Source organism: Coregonus lavaretus (genome assembly GCF_964263955.1).
Source record: "Coregonus lavaretus genome assembly, chromosome: 28".
In the NCBI taxonomy this organism is placed as follows: Eukaryota; Metazoa; Chordata; class Actinopteri; order Salmoniformes; family Salmonidae; genus Coregonus; species Coregonus lavaretus.
This window is the reverse complement of record NC_140015.1, coordinates 4637830-4652891: the sequence shown is the minus strand read 5'-3', so window position 1 is coordinate 4652891 and position 15062 is coordinate 4637830. Positions and strand designations below refer to the sequence as shown.

General features: G+C 42.8%; 1 protein-coding gene across 1 annotated transcript in view; it reads right to left on the bottom strand.

Annotated features, from left to right (window-relative positions):
• LOC311104090 (bromodomain-containing protein 4-like) overlaps window positions 1-13541 on the bottom strand; it is a 47765-nt gene extending 34224 nt beyond the window's left edge. The window contains exons 1-2 of the mRNA XM_084145757.1: window positions 13471-13541; window positions 9017-9197 (exon numbers count right to left, since the gene is read on the bottom strand). The gene's annotated coding sequence lies outside the window, so the exon portion shown is untranslated. The remainder of the gene's footprint in view (window positions 1-9016; window positions 9198-13470) is intronic.
• Between the last annotated feature and the right edge of the window lie 1521 nt (window positions 13542-15062).

Genomic DNA, 15062 nt, shown 5'->3' with positions numbered 1-15062 from the left:
TAATGACTAAAGGATTTCACCCCAAATACAGTATAAATGTGTGAACGGTGTTAGAGTTATAATGTAGTGTCAACCCACTAACAGAGGGGGAGGAGTTAGAAACTGCTGAGAAAGCATTCCAGGATGAAGGGGACTGAGGAGCTGTTTAAAGGTGGGTGGAGCAAAGTGCCTTTGTGTGTCAGGGGGTATAAAGGCTGTGTATGTATTTTTTGGCGCCAGAGCTCTCCATGAATAAAAATACAGATCATTCTTGCTGGTTACGGACCTTTGTTTAATTCATGATTAAACCAGATAATTTACACACTCTGGGAATTATTCAGAACATTAACTTTGATTAATTAGAGATAGAAATTCTCGTGACAAGGGTACATAGTACCAGGGTTCCAGTTATGAAAATGTGGCGTCAGACATTTGACCGGCAGCATTTTTAATTTACTGGACATTTGAGAAATACACCGGACCCATATGCATTGGGTGCGTAACCTGACTAAGGCGTCCACCCACTGTGCTCAGAATGACAGAAATCACATTTAGATTACAGGAATTAATCTTAACAGAACATTCAAGTTGAGGATGCAATGACGTGTCCTTTCCTTGCACTTTGAAGACGTTAGAATAACTGTCCACGTTTACTTTTCCTCAGCCAACAAGGCAAGTAAAGAACAGCAAAATCACTAGCCTGTGTATGCATGGGCAGAGCATGCGTTTCAAGTTCGGGGAAGCACATTTTCACCATAAAAATGCACCTTTATAATAAAGCATTCCATGAATCATCGCATTTGCAGACTTATGTAAGATAGCCTACTATTTGTAATGTGATGAGTAGATAGTCATAATTTAGGCTAATAATTTAACTAAATCACTGTTCGCAAAAAAGACAGCTCAATGAATGGCTGAGCGCAGATAAGGTAGAGGCCTGGGCTATATCAGAAACATTTCATCTTTCTTTGCGTGGGAAAAACACATTTCATGCAATTCCACTAAACTTTGTGAGTGGAGACATTAGCAGAATATTTTTTAATACGACAAATTACAGGGTACTGTGCTGACACTGACAAACAGATCAATAAAAATGACGTTGTCCATATAACAGGCCTACGAGAATGGCAGAGACCAATAAAATATGACGTCCATCTAAACTGGAGGAGGAAATTGTCCAAAAACAAACTTAAGTGGCACTGACCCAACAATGAGAGTGAATATGCGCTGTGCGCAATCACCGGGGATATTTACATTTACATTTTAGTCATTTAGCAGACGCTCTTATCCAGAGCGACTTACAGTTAGTGAGTGCATACATATTATATATATTTTTTTCATACTGGCCCCGCGCGGGAATCGAACCCACAACCCTGGCGTTGCAACATCCCTGCCTGCCATTCCCTCCCCTACCCTGGACGACGCTGGGCCAATTGTGCGCCGCCCCATGGGTCTCCCGGTCACGGCCGGCTACGACAGAGCCTGGATTCGAACCAGGATCTCTAGTGGCACAGCTAGCACTGCAATGCAGTGCCTTAGACCACTGCGCCACTCGCGATGCTCTCCACTGGTGCCAATAAGATAGGTTATAGGCCTACTGTTGTTCGCTCAATTAAGTCGAGAATTTTCATAACTAAAAGGACAGATTAGTGTATTTTCATTGTCTTCTCTTTACAGCAATAGTCATTTGCTTTCCTATGAGCCTGTCAATCTACTATCCACCATAGAAAACCAGGTGTTTTAATCGGCGTATGCTTACTTCAATTTTGACCTTATGCCGATTAAGATAAGCCGAGTAAGGTGTTTACATGACTAATGCCATACTCAGCCTTCTGCCATAATCAGTTTAATATTGAATTATTAGTGTGCCTGTACAGCGCATTCGGAAAGTATTCAGACCTTGACTTTTTCCACTTTGTTACATTACAGCCTTATTCTAAAATGGATGTAATTGTTTTCCCCCCCTCATCAATCTACACACAATACCCCATAATGACAAAGCAAAAAACGTTATTTCTTCAATTAATTCAAAATAAAACACAGAAATATCACATTTACATAAGTATTCAGACCCTTTATTACTCAGTACTTTGTTTAAGCACTTTTGGCAGCGATTACAGCCTCAAGTCTTCTTGGGTATGACCCCACAAGCTCGGCACACCTGTATTTGGGGAGTATCTCCCATTCTTCTCTACAGATACCCCTCCCCAGATCTGTGCCTCGACACAATCCTGTCTCGGAGCTCCACGGACAATCCCTTTGACCTCATGGCTTGGTTTTTGCTCTGACATGCACTGTCAACTATTGGACCTTATATAGTCAGCTGTGTGCCTTTCCAAATCATGTCCAATCAATTGAATTTACCACAGGTGGACTCCAATCAAGTTGTAGGAACATCTCAAGGATGATCAATGGAAACAGGATGCACCTGAGCTCAATTTCGAGTCTCATAGCTTATTTACATAAGTATTCAGACACTATGCTATCTGTTTTTTAGTTTTAATAAATGTCCTAACATTTCTAAAAACCTGTTTTCACTTTGTCATTATAGGGTATTGTGTGTAGATTAATTAATTTTAGAATAAGGCTGTAACATAACAAAATGTGGAAAAAGTCAAGGGGTCTGAATACTTTCCGAATGCACTGTAAATTTTACTCAGAGAGAGAGCAAGAGAGAGAGAGACCAAGGTAAAGAAACAAAGAGGCAGAGAGACGCACTCAGAGGGAGAATGACAAACACAAAATTGAGACTGCATGCCGATATCCTCCGTGTACAACGAGAAACACCAAATAATGCATGCAGAGCAGAATTAGATTGCCAAAACTATAGTTTGTTAACATGAAATGTGTGGAGTGGTTGAAAAACGAGTTTTAAATGACTCCAACCTAAGTGTATGTAAACTTCCGATTTCATCTGTACATACATGCATACATACAGTGAGGGGAAAAAAGTATTTGATCCCCTGCTGATTTTGTACATTTGCCCACTGACAAAGAAATGATCAGTCTATAATTTTAATGGTATGTTTATTTGAACAGTGAGAGACAGAATAACAACAAAAAAATCCAGAAAAACGCATGGCAAAAATGTTAAATTGATTTGCATTTTAATGAGGGAAATAAGTATTTGACCCCCTCTCAATCAGAAAGATTTCTGACTCCCAGGTGTCTTTTATACAGGTAACGAGCTGAGATTAGGAGCACACTCTTAAAGGGAGTGCTCCTAATATCAGTTTGTTACCTGTATAAAAGACACCTGTCCACAGAAGCAATCAATCAGATTCCAAACTCTCCACCATGGCCAAGACCAAAGAGCTCTCCAAAGATGTCAGGGACAAGATTTTAGACCTACACAAGGCTGGAATGGGCTAAAGACCATTGCCAAGCAGCTTGGTGAGAAGGTGACAACAGTGCGATTATTTGCAAATGGAAGAAACACAATAGTACTGTCAACCTCCCTCAGCCTGGGGCTCCATGCAAGATCTCACCTCATGGAGTTGCAATGATCATGAGAACGGTGAAGAATCAGCCAAGAACTACAAGGGATGATCTTGTCAATGATCCGCTGGGACCATAGTCACCAAAAAAACAATTGGTAACACACTACACCGTGAAGGACTGAAATCCTGCAGCGCCCGCAAGGTCCCCCTGCTCAAGAAAGCACATATACAGGGCCATCTGAAGTCTGCCAATGAACATCTGAATGATTCAGAGGAGAACTGGGTGAAAGTGTTGTGGTCAGATGAGACCAAAATGGAGCTCTTTGGCATCAACTCAACTCGCCGTGTTTGGAGGAGGAGGAATGCTGCCTATGACCCCAAGAACACCATCCCCACCGTCAAACATGGAGGTGGAAACATTATGTTTTGGGGGTGGTTTTCTGCTAAGGGGACAGGACAACTTCACCGCATCAAAGGGACGATGGACGGGGCCATGTACCATCAAATCTTGGGTGAGAACCTCCTTCCCTCAGCCAGGGCATTGAAAATGGGTTGTGGATGGGTATTCCAGCATGACAATGACCCAAAACACATGGCCAAGGCAACAAAGGAGTTGCTCAAGAAGAAGCACATTATGGTCCTGGAGTGGCCTAGCCAGTCTCCAGACCTTAATCCCATAGAAAATCTGTGGAGGGAGCTGAAGATTCGAGTTGCCAAACGTCAGCATTGAAACCTTAATGACTTGGAGAAGATCTGTAAAGAGGAGTGGGACAAAATCCCTCCTGAGATGTGTGCAAACCTGGTGGCCAACTACAAGAAACTTCTGACCTCTGCGATTGCCAACAAGGGTTTTGCCACCAAGTACTAAGTAATGTTTTGCAGAGGGGTCAAATACTTATTTCCCTTATTAAAATGCAAATCAATTTATAACATTTTTGCCATGCGTTTTTCTGGATTTTTTTGTTGTTATTCTGTCTCTCACTGTTGAAATAAACCTACCATAAAAATTATAGACTGATCATTTTGTTGTCAGTGGGCAAACTTACAAAATCACGCAGGGGATCAAATACTTTTTCCCTCACTGTATGTTGTTTTTGGCCATATGACCCTGCCCTAGACTCAGGGACATAAATGACAAAAAATATATTTAAGTTATTTTCATTAATTAAATAGTGATTTATTAGACATAGTGATGATTAAAAAAAAAGTTTTACAAAGACTGCATGGGGACTTTAAAACACCCTGTTGTTCACACATACACACTTACCAGGATATTATTTGACGATATATCGTATCGTTTTGACAATATCGCAATATTACTTGCACCAAAACTCCAGTATTTTTCGTTCATCAAATCAAATTTTATTGGCCACATGCGCCGAATACAACAGGTGCAGACATTACAGTGAAATGCTTACTTACAGCCCTTAACCAACAATGCATTTATTTTTTTATAAAAAAGTAAAATAAAACAACAAAAGTGTTGAGAAAAAAAGAGCAGAAGTAAAATAAAATAACAGTAGGCTATTTATATATATACAGGGGGGTACCGGTGCAGAGTCAATGTGCGGGGGCACCGGCTAGCTGAGGTAGTTGAAGTAATATGTACATGTGGGTAGAGTTAAAGTGCCTATGCATAAATAATTAACAGAGTAGCAGCAGCAGCGTAAAAAGATGGGGTGGGGGTGGGGGGGGGGGGCAGTGCAAATAGTCCGGGTAGCTTGTTCTCCATATTCTTTTTAAATAGGGAGCCAATTCATTTCCCTGACTGATCAAAACTCGTTTTCTCATGGCTCTCTCTTGTCCCTCTGCAGCAGACATATGGTGAGCAATATGTTTGGAACATCGAATCACAAAAATCACAGTATCGAACCTCAATACAGAATCATGAGAATTGCATAATATCATATCGTGAGGTCCCTGGCAATTACCAGCCCTACTAGAGACCGTTGTTTGGTTAGCAGTTTCTGTAGCGCTCATGTGATTGCAGAGTTTGCAAAACAAATGGCCACTGGATTTATGCAAATAATCATGATAACCTTCTGCCAGGTAAGCATAGGCTACTTTGTAGTTAACATTTAATTTAGAAGGTTTTTGGGAACCTTTCCATTTACCATCATTGCTAAAGGCTACATAAAGTGGTAGACAAACGCGCGCACACACAGATGGGCATTCCTGTGCATTTGCCTCTTCAGAAAGTTGAAGGAAAATATGAATCACTGATGCATTTTGTTCATGTTTTATGATAATCTTCGGCAAATTAATGGATTTCCTACTAAGTTCATACAATATTGCTGAATTCCGTTTTAATGTCTGGATTCTGTGATTCCTCCACTGACCCCACATAACCCTCACATTCAAGTCTAATACACACACACACACACACACTACAGAATGAGTTCACAAACCAAGGACTAGCCTAGTCAATTACTATTTCCCCATATCTGTGAGATACCATTCCCCGCCCCCACCCCCATGAGAGCACTGCGAAGACAGCACTGATTTCTATACTGTTGTCTAGCAGCGACCAGTGAGAGACGTGTCAGATCTGGTTTCACACATGGAGCCATTCTAGAGGTGTGTCTCAAATGGCACCCTATATTTCCTATATAGTGCAGTACTTTGACCAGGGCCCATAGAGTTCTAGTCAAAAGTAGTGCACTTTAGGGATTAGGGTGCCATTTCAGACGCCCCCTAGGACCCCTTCTGTACTGCAGACACTGTCCTCCTAGCAGCACCCCCCCCCCCCTCCTCGCAGACTGTCCACGTGCCATATGCACCCCTACCCAGGGACAATACAGCAGCTGCCAGAGTGACAAAGCTCCAACTTCACCGATTCAGAGAGGCTGGGGCTACGTCCCAAATGGCACCCTATTCCTTTGGGCCCTGGGGACAAGTAGCGCACTATATAGGGAATAGGGTGACATTTGGGACGAATCTGGGCAGAGCTAAGACGATGGGCCCTACCTGGCCTGCCATTCTTATTTGCTATATAGCCTATTTCAATAAATATGTTATAAAGCCTTATCGTTTTCCCCCCAAATTCCGCAAGAGAGAAATGTATGCCAGACAGAAAATATAGTCTCTCTCCGTTGGATGCATGGGCAATTAGGGCCCTATAAAATACACCTGATTCTGTTTTTTTCCATTTTGTTTTTACAGGTTTCCACTCTCAAAATCACACTTTTATAAATAGAAAAACAACTTAATTGGATGTTCCAAGTCCACAACAGCGCTTAAACCACATCAGAAGATGCTAAAAACGTAAGGTAGCCAGAGGACTAATAATGACAGAACAAACAATATCAATAGCCTACAGAAACATTTTATGACATGTTTAAGCTTATTCACCCTTATTTGATTAAACATTGAATTTGGCCATACTGCTATAAGTCCATAGAAACGCATTGCATAACAAAACATAATACATCAAAAGGAAGTTTGTTTTTAAGTGTCTGTCCTATATCTGTGATAAGTTTAGAATATTATTTTTATTACCCATATTTACTTAACTACTTCCATATATACTTCCATTCTTTTTTTATGGAACTGGGCAACCTTCAGACGAGTCTTGTGGACATCCTAGAGCATGTACACGTTCGTGGGCGTCTCACCTTTCCATAGAGGGGTCATATTAGCGTGTAGCCCAAACTGTTCGGACACGACAGACAGAAGTTGGCAGATCGGCGGTATAGACTTCAGACGAGTCCAGTGACGCTTGTGGGAGTCGTAGAGCAAAACGGAGAACACCGTGTTCCTGAGAGTCTCATCTTTCCATAGAGGGGACATATTTTCTAGGCCAAACCGTTCGGACACTACAGCCATTTTTCGGGAGAAGAGCGATTTCCGGGATGTCTCCTGGTCTAACAAACACTGCTGTAGCTCTGCTACCGTCCACCACAGCCGCAGAAAGTCGACGGACTGAGACAAAAAAAACCGGATATCTCTTGCTTAAACAGACTGATTTTGATGGGGATTTTATTTGATTAAGATATAAATGATTTATGCGAGCCGAGAAAATCCTCGCATGAGAGGTTGAAAACCAAATGGCCAGTACCTATCCTCCTACTTGGCCTATCATAAAAGCTTAAAGACAAGTTCAAGTTATGAACAGTAGCTTATTTCCAAAATATTCTAGCCTACGAAAGTGTTGTCCTAAAGTCCTTGTGGCTTTCAAAAATAACAAGAATGAAATTCCATAGCCTAAGCATAGGCTACTTATTTTCATTCAGAGCTTTATGAGACAGACCAGAGATGATTTATTTTTCTATTGTTTTATGAGGCAAATAAAACAATTATCCAGTCCTGAAGACTGCTTCTATTCATCCCATGATGTAGGCCTATAACCTAGTTTACCACGGTAAGACAGACCGTTCCTCAGACGGTCACTGCTCCATCATGTGTGTGCCACACAGACAGACACTTAAACATTTCTGCTCCTCTAACAGCAAGGAATATTAGAAAAGATATGCCATTACATGCACTTGCCAGACTTTCTAAAACATTATCTTTCATCATGATTTGTCCAGCTGCATAAAATCGATACATTTTTGGGGGGGTTGGCCAATAGGGGCAATAGTATCGTATATCACAATGTTTTATGGGTACATAATCACGATAGGACAAAGGTTGACATCGCCCAACCCTACTGAGGACTGCAACATTCAGTCATGGGTGAGAGAGGGGAGGAGGGGGCTGCCTGGATATGGCTGCCTGCAATATTAGGGGGGGGGGTGGATGTTGGCTCAGAAGGGAGGAGAGGCAAAGAGAGCAGCGGAGGCACACACAATTCAAATGTTAAATGGTCTGATGTACCGAATACAACGGGAGTAGACTTTACAGTGAAATGCTTGCTACGAGCACTTTCCAACAACGCAGAGTAAAAAAAAAAAAAAAAAAAAAAAAACTTTTTGAAATCAGAAGAAATTTCACGCAAGAGGAATCAAATACACAAGAATTAAACACCGTCTCTCACACACACGGGAGACGAGTGGGCCAGGAGGAGGAAGCGCCTTCAGACTTCAGAGGCCATTAATCATGTGGGCAACAGAGCAGCCAAAACCAACAGGGATACCCGGTCGAGGAGCGAGAGGGGACAGCCAGCCAATCTGCTGGCTCTGGGTGTGTGTTTACGTGCCCAAACCGTAGTATGAGTGTGTGTGTAAGGGCATGGGGTATAATCCAGGCGATGGAGAGGGGATGCAGAAATAAAGTAGTAAACTGAAGGACAAAACCAGGAAAACAAAGCCCTTTCATATCCTTGCGCCAGGCACTCATCTCATTAAACAAGAACATTATGAAACTCAAAACAGAACCAAACATACACAGGCTGCCATGTTATGAGATGGATGTATCTCACTGCAACTCTCCGCTGCAGAGCTGGGTCTTGTTCAGCGGGGCACAAACTACAATCAGTGGTTTTATTGGACAAATTCAGGTATTAGCCTAGTGCGTCCCTGTTTCACTTCAATTCAAAACGTTTTCTCCCTACTGAACACGATCCAGCACACATTACAGACATGGCCAGGCAAGCTATACTCTTCCATCAGTCAGGGTTGCAGAGGAAAAGATACTAGTACGCTAGATGATAAACTTACATGTGTATCTCTGTGTGGAGGTCCTTATACGAGAGTGCATATGCTCTCCGGTCTCATTCAGCAAAGGGAGCTGCCGCGTGGCCCGGCCCGTCACCCGATCCAGAGAAGAGTCCCCTTAGAGACGCTGGCCCAGGCCCAGCTAATAGATCACAGAGCACACTGCTGTCGAGGAAGAGTACACCTGGGAAGAGGACAGAGAGGACAGTCCATGAGAACACAAGCGAGAGGCAAGCAAACTCTCTCACACACACACAAAGCAAGTACACACGCACTCACAAACACCCTAGGGTCTAGACAAATCTGGGTCGTGCAACGTACACGGCAGATAGAAATGTCACCAGTAGCGCTGACATGATCCACACCTGACATGTAAGAGGCATCTGTGTTATTCTAGTAAATAATATTTACGCCTACATCCAATCTCAACGGCCCTAAACGTTGTTTCATGCTGAATGCAGCCCAGTGCTACACACTCTGGTCCTGGCTTGGCACGCATGATGCAATCAGACTGCTGTTTTTAGGAAATGCCACCGAAGAAACCAAGGAAAGGTGTGCAAGGGGGAGTCATGCAATCTCCATAAACAAACATTGTCAGTAAAATGGCCTTACTGAAGAGCTCAGTGACTTTCAACGTGGCACAAGTCAGTTCGTCAAATTTCTGCCCTGCAAGAGCCGCCCCGGTCAACTGTAAGTGCTGTTATTGTGAATTGGAAACGTCTAGGAGCAACAACGGCTCAGCCACGAAATGGTAGGCTCACAGCTCACAGAACAGGACACATGAGTGGTGAAGCGCGTAGCACATAAAAATCGCCTGTCCTCGGTTGCAACACTCACTACCAAGTTCCAAACTGCCTCCGGAAGCAACGTCAGCACAATAACTGTTCGTCAGGAGCGTCATGAAATGGGTTTCCATGGCCGAGCAGCCGCACACAAGCCTTAGATCACCATGCGCAATGCCAAGCATTGGCTGGAGTGGTGTAAAGCTCGCCGCCATTGGACACTGGAGCAGTGGAAACGCGTTCTCTGGAGTGATGAGAATGCTACCTGAGGAGAACGCTCCCTGCCTCAATGCAGTGCCAACTGTAAAATTTGGTGAAGGATGAATAGTGGTCTGGGGCTGTTTTTCATGGTTCGGGCTAGGCCCCTTAGTTCCAGTGAAGGAACATCTTTACGCTATAGCATACATTTACATTCAAGACGATTCTTTGGTTCCAACTTTGTGGCAACAGTTTGGGGAAGGCCCTTTCCTGTTTCAGCATGCCAATGCCCCCATGCACAAAGCGAGGTCCATACAGAAATGGTTTGGAAGAACTTGACTGGCCTGCACAGAGCCCTGACCTTAACCCCATCGAACATCTTTGGCATAAATTGGAACGCCGGTTGCAAGCCAGGCCTAATCGCCCAACATCAGTGCCCGACCTCACTAATGCTTGTGGCTGAATGGAAGCAAGTCCCTGCAGCAATGTTCCAACATCTAGTGGAAAGCCTTCCCGGAAGACTGGAAGCTGTTATAGCAGCAAAGGGGGGAGGAACTCCATATTCACGCCCATGATTTTTGAATGAGATATTCGACGTGCAGGTGTCCACATACTTCTGGTCATGTAGTGTATGCCGGGCACGGTGCCACTGAAAGGCTTTTACGGAATGGCAAGGGAGGCATAACGAGTCAACAGTCTAGATGCAGTCAATGTTCCAGGAGCCGATTTCAGGAAATGTCATTAGCCGTTTCATATTAAACTAGTTTATCTAGTAAAGTTTCACCATAACATGACGGTAATATTTAAGACTGTAAATCATTATTGATGAATGAATCATGATTAACGGGTAGAGGTTAAAATTAAGTGCTTTCGTTGATCTAATAAAATGTATGGATTTGATTGTTCGCTCCATGTCCATCCTCCACCACTCCCCTCCATTCAGAGGTCATATCCACAACTAGGCCAAGGATGGAGTTACCATGGTTACTCAACCACAGAGAGTACCCACAGATTTTTTTTGAGGAGGGCAAGAAGAGAGCGAAGTGTTGCATCTCGCTCACCTCAATAGCCTAGCCAATTCATTGATGCTAGGCCCTTCTTTATTGAAGGTTCGAGACATTGCAAGCCACAAAATTGTAAGGTACAGCATTCCAATGCGAGATACCGTTTTTGATTGCCGATAGACAGGACTAGTGCACGGCTCTGACTGTCTGCCTGGTGGTCAACCTGCCTATACTGTGCCCCTCTCCTCTTTCTACGTCCCTCGCTAGCTAGCTATGAAAGATGCAAGTGTTTGTGTTCTCGGAAGTACGGCAACTAATCAGTCTCCCCCGTTCCAAAAATACTGAATCGTAGGAGTCGATTCATCAATTATTTTGGAGTCGACGATCCATTACTAAGTCATCATCGTTAACAGTCGGAAAATGGCAGCGAAAGGCAAGCGACAGCAGCAAAGTGCTGTAATTTGAGAAGTTAACTGAGAAAGAAATGCAAACTTTGCGAGGTACAGTAATAGAGGTACAGGTGCAATGCTTAACCATTTGAAAGGCACGCACCTTGAGACCCAAACCGTTGCTGGCAAACGTTAAGGAAAATTGTCAAATTGTTATATCCCAAATTAATATAGCCCTAACTTTCTCGCTCTACTAATATTGTGAATATTTAGCATGCATTTTTCTGGAAATAATTTGTTACATCCTACTTTCGTTGATAGGCTGAACAGTGGAGTGGTCACACATTTGACTTGATCAAAGGGGTTAGCCAAATTCTCATTTTCTTCATCTAAACTCGACTCCCATCCTGTCTTTCAAACCCCCTTGTGTTAAAAGCACATTTTATTGGATTCTCCCTCACTATGTCCACTGCTTTTTGACACAAATCTGGATGCATTTGGTACCAGTGTAGATCGATATGGATGGACATATAAAAACACACTAACCTAAAAGCTTCATAAAAGCAATTCAACTTAACCAATAGTGGTAAATGCAATTTGACTGTCAAAGGCTATGCAACAGAGAAAACGAGGTGACAGTTCCGAGGGGGTCCTGGTAAATAGAGTAGGCAAAATACCATCAAGTGGGGCTGTGTGTGTGTGTACTTGAGGATACAAATATAAGGCCTGGACAACATCAATACGTGAAATGCTTGTTCTGACCCTAATCAGAGGATACTGACAAAGTCGAGAGTAATCAGTCAAAACGAAAGTACAGGGTCGACGGCAGCAGCGAAGCTCATTGTCACGGAAAACAAGGCTAAGATACTGTACTTTGAAATACACCAACAAGGTTCACTATATGGATGAGATTTCAGACAAACAGAATATGACAATTCGGCTTGTTTCCTTACATCTGTTCTATAAAACGCCAACGTTTCTCCACTTCTCTTCAGACCACACAAAATGGCGACTGCAAGCAAGCAGCGTCAAGTCCTTATTCTAAATCCCAAACGCCTTTTCAAATGTTTTGTTACTATATTACTTTAGTGGCAACTACATAAGTACAGATATCACGGTTTCGCCAAATCGAGCAAGAGAACACGGTTAAAACGAAGTCTCGTTAGGTATACAAAGAGTCCAATCCGAAGAAGCTAACGTTAGCTAGCAAGCTAAATTAACATTACAGTGGTGGATCCTTGGCGTAGTTACGAAATATTACCTACTTCAAATCCAGTTGAGGGAACGCAAATGGCGTTGTATGACTCGTCACTTGTCATCATTGTCAACTTGACAGGCCAGCTATGTGAGAAGTAAACACGTTCATCCTCGTTAACATCTAAAAGTGACGATTTCTTACAAATCCAGCGAGCTATGGTTAGAAAAACTGAAAAGCATGTGTTTTTTGCGTATCGTCTCTTCTAGAATGTAAGCTAGTTACGTAAAATAATTTGTCCCAGTATTCCCAAAAGGTTCCGTAGTCTCGCGCATCCCATCCAACACAACAAGCTGAGCTCATTAAAACGTAACGTTAGTTGGCTTACTTGCTAGCTAACTAATTAGTTAGTTGTCAAAATACTGTTGATGTTGTTAGCCTAGCCAAGTCAACGACCTATAGCAAGGTAGCTAGCTAGCTAGCTGGGCATCTTAGCAGGTTAGCTAATACTGTGATTATAGTTAGCTAGTTGATACAGTTAGCTTAGTTAACGTTATTGTAAGGTGTTAAGAGAGGCCCGTGGAAATCCAAATTGAGTAGGTTGTGATGTAATCAGGACAAGACTAGGTCATAACGTTAACACTGAAGGGTACGTTTTTTGTTAACTTAGTCAGAGATATTAGAAAAGGAATTAGTTCACGTTAGCTTGTTTAATTCCCGTGTCTCAGTAGCAGGCCTCCCGACGGCTCGCTCCCTGTTGGCGCACGCTACGACGACCTCAAAAACGACGGAGTCCTTAGATTTGTGCTCAAGCAGGAGCTTCGTGTGAAATACACTACTTTATAAAGGGGTGCATTTACAAGGTGTAAAAAAAACAAATTCGTTTTACCTCGTTTATTCGGTTGTCAAGGTGCGCGGGATCTTTCTTTACCAGGATCCAGAACAAACACCTCTTGTCGTAGGTGACGTCATGCGCAGACAAAACGTGAAGTACGTAACGCCGCGTGCACACAGGTTGCATCAATTTTAGTCTTCGCAATCCAATGCGCTGCATCACAACAAAAATAATCACGCTACACATTATCAGCTTCTTCAGTGGTTTATCTACTTAAGTTCCTGATACCACATGGCAAAGCAACATACAAGTGTTTACCCAAAAGGCTCAGACTTTTCTGTTTCCATCTACAGGGGCACCTGCTTTCACCTGTGGCCAAAGCCAGGCCACTGCTTCTTTTGAGCTGGCATTTACAGTTGAAGTCGGAAGTTTACATACAGTGCTATGAAAAAGTATTTGCCCCCTTTCTAATTTTCTCTACTTTTGCATATTTGTGATACTGAATGTTATCAGATCTTCAACCAAAACCTAATATTAGATAAAGGGAACATAAGTGAACAAATAACACAACAATTACATATTTATTTAATTTATTTCATAAACAAAGTTATGCAACACCCAATTCCCCTGTGTGAAAAAGTAATTGCCCCCTTACACTCAATAACTGGTTGTGCCACCTTTAGCTGCAATAACTCCAACCAAATGCTTCCTGTAGTTGTTGATCAGTCTCTCACGTCACTGTGGAGGAATTTTGGCCCACTCTTCCATGCAGAACTGCTTTAACTCAGTGACGTGTGGGTTTTCAAGCATGAACTGCTCGTTTCAAGTCCTGCCACAACATCTCAATTGGGATTAGGTCTGGACTTTGACTAGGCCATTCCAAAATGTCCAATTTGTTACTTTTTAGCAATTTTCATGTAGACTTGATTGTGTGTTTTGGATCATTGTCTTGCTGCATGACCCAGCTGCGCTTCAGCTTCAGCTCACAGAAGGATGGTCTGACATTCTCCTGTAGAATTCTCTGATACAGAGCAAAATTCATGGTTCCTTCTATTAAGGCAAGTCGTCCAGGTCCTGAGGCAGCAAAGCATCCCCAATCCATCACACCACCACCACCATGCTTGGCCTTTGGTATGATGTTCTTACTGTGGAATGCAGAGTTTGGTTTTCGCCAGGCATTACTGGAACCATGTCGTCCAAAAAGTTATACTTTTGAATCATCTGTCCATAGAACGTACTTCCAATAGTCTTGATGATCATCCAGGTGCTTTTTGGCAAACTTGAGTCAACTTTTTGACAAGATGGGTCCCATTATGCCTGGCGAAAACCAAACACTGCATTCCACAGTAAGAACATCATACTAAAGGTCAAGCATGGTGGTGGTGGTGTGATGGTTTGGGGATGCTTTGCTGCCTCAGGACCTGGATGACTTGCCATAATAGAAGGAACCATGAATTCTGCTCTGTATCAGAGAATTCTACAGGAGAATGTCAGACCATCCGTCTGTGAGCTGAAGCTGAAGCGCAGCTGGGTCATGTCTACATGAAAAATGCTAAAAAGCAACAAATTGGACGTTTTGGAATGGCCTAGTCAAAGTCCAGACCTAATCCCAATTGAGATGTTGTGGCAGGACTTGAAACGAGCAG